The following is a 6,013-nucleotide window of genomic DNA, read 5'->3' as shown; positions in this document are numbered from 1 at the left end:
ATGATATCTAAGAATGTAAGCCCACGGGGCTAATGAACAGCTTATTTTCTGTATGAGATAATGAACAAGTGGAAACTTTTTGTAGTTTTAAGTTTTTATTATCTTGTTTAACACATATATACACACATACACTCACATTAGATTTAACTAGATTAAAAGTAGTTATGAGTTTAGAGACATAAGAGTTGGTTTCAGTAAAGCCCAGCAGAGAGAGAATGTCAGTTAGTTACCACATGCTTAGTTGTTACTGAAAACCTTTATTAATTAGAAAGTATCCCCTGAGATGCTGTGCACTGCATAATTCAGCATTCAGCCAGTCCCTCTTTAAAGGGAATAGAATAATACAATTTTGTCTTTAAGTTTCTCCAGCAGTTTATACTAAAACTCTTTTAACATCAAATTGATATTTTTATATTGATTTTTTAAAAATATCCAAGAAGGAAATCTTGTTCACAGTCTAAATTATACTAAAATAAATCAGTAATTTAAACACATTGTTTTTCATTTGTTTGTTTGTTTTAACAAAACCTGATTAGTGGCTGGTTTAATGTTTGCTCCTGAAGTGCATGTGTGAATTTTATGTATTGATGACTCTTTTAATCTTGTAAGAACCACATCCAGCAATGAATCACATTCTTCGAGTGAATAACTCAGTCCTGACGCCAACCTCAGAGGGGGAATATTGTGGTCATGCTGTCTGAACACTGTGGTAGCTATGGCTACCTATATAATTCTTCCCAATGGAAAAAAAAAGTGACAATGACATTAAATTTAATCAGGTTTCCCTTTTCTGTGGTTCCCACTGGGATGAGCCACTAGTGTCCTGCCTTAAATATTCAAAGGCCTTCCTGAGTAGTTTGCATGTGTTCATGTACTGGGACAATGTCCTGCTACTGCAGAACAATAGATCTGTCACATAGTGCCCTTGCAACTTGGGGCAAGGCACTGCTGAACCCATGGTTTAAGGACTGGGCTTTAATCCAGGGAGCATCTTAACTCTCAACAAACATCAGTAAGGAAATGTATACAGACACTTAGTGTCCTGGGGTAAAGAGCTCTGGTGGCTAAATGAGCTGCCCAGATTTCACAGCCTCACTTCACAGAGGTGAGGGGCCTGATACTGAAGCTCTCATGGCTGAAAATCAATGAAAAACAAACCAAGCAAATATTTAGGAACAGAACTCACATTATGACCCTGTACTTCTGCAGAACACTACAGAAAGTAGAGATCACTTTCCTTTAAATTATAAACAGAATTATGTATTTTATATAAAATATAAAAATATTTTATAGTCATTGTCTGTGTGTAGGAGGATTATAAGCTGAGTGCTAATATTTTAAAGGATGAAAAACACCAAGAGGATCATTACCCCAGTATTATGTGAATGTCCACATTGGGTATATGACATTCATCTAAAATATCCCTGCTATTCAAAATTTAACTGTATTGTGAAAGGGAGTACGATTTTTCAAATAAATGGCATTTCATTTGTGAGTGGGATGCTTTAAAAAATATAGCTGTTGCTCATAACTTTGGTACTTGGAAAAACAGAAGAAAGGAATATACAAATTTAGTTCTATCTCCTCTCCACCTCCCCCGCCCCCCGCCAGGAGCATGAAACCAATCAACCATTAGAAACAAAAAACCAGTAAACACAATTCTATATTTCTAGGAAAGAATTAAGAATTGTACATGACACTTTCTGCCATGCAGATAGAGTAAGCCCATCTTGGTCTATGTTTAATACTAAAACTTGGCCAGGAAAGTTTTGAATAGTGTTAATATATTTGGGCATCATATTATATAAATACAGTGTTTAAATGTTGTACAGTTATAATAACAAGATCCTTACATATTACTTTCTATAAATATATTATAAAATATGTAATGGAGGTAGAAATGGAATGTGTGGTAAATCAAATGTTTCTTTGTTTCTATTTTATTTCTTATCTCTTTTGCTGAGTCTTAGTTTGCACTAAAATCCAGCTTCATGTCTCAATCAATAGGCATGCTTAATTTCTACTAATATCAATTTGAAGACATGAGAGATATTAGTTCATTAGAGATTCTCTTATAGAGTTATGTTTTAATTCACAAGACAGGTGCTTGAATATAGACAACTTGAAACTGTTTTTAATTTCAGGATCACAATCAAAGAAGTAAGTGTCTCATGGATGGATCAGAAAATCTTTTGCTAATGACATCTCAGTGACCTCAGAGTCATAGAAGAGTTCAAGGTCAACCAGTGAGTTGCTCACAGTGGTCAACTATTTTTGACTGACTGACACTTGTTTTTTTAACCTTTGAAAATGTGATTTCATGTTTATCAAACTTTGACATAAGGCATTGTTTATAATACAGAAATGGGGACCCTGTGCTATGGCTTTCCAACATAAACTTGACACACAATATATTGGCATCCTCTTTAGGACAGATCAGTGTCAAAGGTCAGGAGGTCAGGAGCAAACAGTCTTACTGAATAGGTTTCAGTCAGAGAAGGCAGGTTCCCCAAGAGAAACGCCCTTCCAGAGAGCCTCATTTGTGGACTCTAGGCAGAGCCTCTCAGCTCTTTCCATATTTTCTATTGTTTGCTGGCATGATGTTGGAGTGAACCAGTAACTCATGCAAGTATACAGGAGGTGACATAAAGTCATTATTTAGGGGAGAATGGAAGGAGCCCATTGAGTTTCAACAAACCTAAAAAAAATTTCATAGGAAAAGTTTGTTCTCTTTTGTGTTTCTTTCTTTCTTTTTATGTTTTGAGACAGAATCTCATTAAGTAGCTTTGGCTAGCCTGTAACTTCCTATGTAGACCAGGCTGACCTCATATTCATAGAGAACTTCCTTGTACCACCAAACCTAGTTGTGTTTGAATTTTTGTGCAATTGTTTGACTTATTTTGGACATTTTCTCAAGCAGCCCAGTTGGCCTTGAACTCCTGATCATCTTGTCTCTGCTTCCCATGTGCTAGCACTGCAGGCGTGTACCACCCACACTGCATGGCAAAAGTTTGTCTTTATCTAATTTTGTGCCTCTTTCTGATTATTCTTGACTCTTTGCTGCATTTTGGACATAGGAGACAGCTGATAAACATTTAGTGTATAATCGAGTCCACAGTGTCTTCAACTGTCTTGAAATTTCCTATTTTAGTCTGAAGGTGCACTGGCGGCTGATCGTCTAGACTTTGTTTTTCCTATTCAGTCCTTGTTCAGATGATAGAAACCACAGACTTTACTTGTATGGTTCATTACTGGATTTAATTGCATAGAATCCTTGACTATCAAGGAAGTTACCAGTAAGAAATTGGAATGTTGTGCCATACATTTATAGTGTCTGTGAACTAGGTTTGGTATTTCTTTGCTACACCTTTTTCTTTTCTTTTCTTTTTTTTAAGATAGATTTATTTATTTATTTATTTATTTATTTAATGTATGTGAGTGCACTGTCGCTGTTTTCAGACACACACCAGAAGAGGACATCACAACCCATTACAGATGGTTGTGAGCTACCATGTGGTTACTGGGAATTGAACTCTGGAAGAGCATTCAATGCTCTTAACCACTGAGCCATCTCTCCAGCCCCTCAATACTTCTTTTTCCATCATTTAGCATTTAAATCACAATGGTTCCCTGGTGTGCCATCTCCATCTTCTTTCTGCTGCATGTGGATTAGGATATAGAATTCTTATGTACCATGTATGCCTGCATGCACCAGGCACCCTGCCATGACAATAGACTAAGCCTCTAAAATGGAAAGCATACCCCCATTAAATGCTTGCTTTTTTTTTTTTTTTTTTGGTTTTTTGAGACAGGGTTTCTCTGTATAACCCTGGCTGTCCTGGAACTCACTCTGTAGACCAGGCTGGCCTCGAACTTAGAAATCCACCTGCCTCTGCCTCCCAAATGCTGGGATTAAAGGCGTGCGCCACCACCACCCAGCAAATGCTTGCTTTTATAGGAGTTTCCGTGGTCATTTCTTCACAGCAATAGAACAATGACCAAGACATCCTCTGTAAAAGTTCACATCTTCAGCCGGGTGGTGGCGGCACACGCCTTTAATCCCAGTACTTGGGAGGCAGAGGCAGGCGGATTTCTGAGTTCGAGGTCAGCCTGGTCTACAGAGTGAGTTCCAGGACAGCCAGGGTTATACAGAGAAACCCTATCTGGAAAAACTAAAAAAAAAAAAAGTTCACATCTTCAATAACATAATTTATCACTCAATGTTTTTCCATTCTTCATTACAACCCTTTGTACTACATCAGAAATTATGTTTTCATTTCTTAGTTTCCTTTTGTAGCCCAAGTGAGGTAAGGAGCCTGTATAGGACACTGGTCTTATCTGGTGCATGCAATGAGGCAAGCCAGTATTTGCTTTCTTTGACATAGGGTGTTATGTAGGCCAGTCTGCTCTAGGCTGTTTATATAATAGGGGATGACTCTAAATTCCTGATCCTTCTCCTTCCACATCCTCAATGTTGAAGTGACAGTTGTGTGCAACAATCTCTAGTTTTCTTGCTCCTTGTTTTAAAAACCTGACTCACTAGACTTTCTCTGGATTATCACCTTTCCGGTAGGCTTCTACTAAAGTTAATCAGAGTCATTTTCTGTCTTGAAGCCAGGAATATTAGGAAATTCTGTAAAATAATAACTTCTTTTTTGAAATAGAATTGCTACATGTAGTTCTAGCTGCACTGGAACTTGCTTTGTAGACTAGGCTGACCTCAAACTCAGAGATCTACCTGTCTCTGCCTCGCAAGTGCTGGGACTAAGGGTGTGTTCCACCACATCCAACTCTAAAACAATAACTTTGTGATCTAAAAAAAAATGAGTGCTAGTCCCTGAATAGATTTCCATTGATGAAAGTAGAGAAATATTAAAGTTTACATAAATTGAAGTTACATAAGTTAAAGGTTACATAAGTTGAAGAAGCTAAGGTTTTAGTGATTATAAATAGGTACAGCTTAAAAAAGCAAGTACATATTAAATTTTAGCAACTGAAGCTGAAGAGATAGCTTAGTATGTAAAAGTACTTGCTCCCAAGCCCTAAGATCAGAGTTGAATTCCTGGGACCCACAAGGCAGAGGGAGAGAGCTGACTCCCACAAGTAGTTCTTTGAGCTCCAAATATGTGCTGTGGTAATGCCTTCCCACCCACTTTCTCTTTCAGTAAATAAACAATAAATAAATAAATAAATAAATAAATGAATGAATGAATAAATAAAATTAATAAACATAAGAAAAGTCAACCCAAGAATGAGGATAAAACTCCCTACTAAGGAGAAAACAATTATGCCCCATGAAAATAGCTGGTACATTGGTTTTAGACAGATACTGGCTTCATAAAAGGAGGTTGGGCATGTTTCTTCTGTTCTTTTTGTTACAATTTTTAAAAAATAGTTTAAAGATTTTTTTTTAATAGTTTAAAAAGTTGAAGGATTGGCTATAAATTTTCTTTGAATGCCTGGTAAAATTCTACTGTGAGTCCATTTGGCCCTGGCCTATTTATTCTTAGATATATTTTTATTACTATTTCAATATAATTTGTTATGGGTCTGTTTAATTTTTAGTTAAACTTTTAAGTGTAATTTTGGTGGCTTGGCAGAATGGAAATTTGTCCATTTCTTTTAGGTTTTCCAGCTTAATGGAATGTAGATTTTAAAAAGTATTCCCTTATAATATTCTGAATTTCTTTGGTGTGTGTTATAGTGTTTCCCTGTTCATTTCTATTTTTGTTTTGTTTTGTTTTTTGTTTTTTTGAAACAGGGTTTTTCTATATAGCCCTGGCTGTCCTGGAACTCACTCTGTAGACCAGGCTGGCCTCGAACTCAGAAGTCCGCCTGCCTCTGCCTCCCAAGTGCTGGGATCAAAGGCGTGCGCTACCACCGCCTGACTCCCTGTCCATTTCTGATTCTGTTAACTTGCATCCTCCCTTTCTGACTTTTGGTTAGTTGGGCCAAGGTTTGGTCAGTCTTGTTTATCTGTTCCTAGAAGCAGCACTTCGATTCATTGATTCTT

This window comes from Mastomys coucha, unplaced genomic scaffold (genome assembly GCF_008632895.1).
Source record: "Mastomys coucha isolate ucsf_1 unplaced genomic scaffold, UCSF_Mcou_1 pScaffold20, whole genome shotgun sequence".
NCBI classification, from domain to species: domain Eukaryota; kingdom Metazoa; phylum Chordata; class Mammalia; order Rodentia; family Muridae; genus Mastomys; species Mastomys coucha.
Note: the sequence above shows the minus strand (reverse complement) of the source record.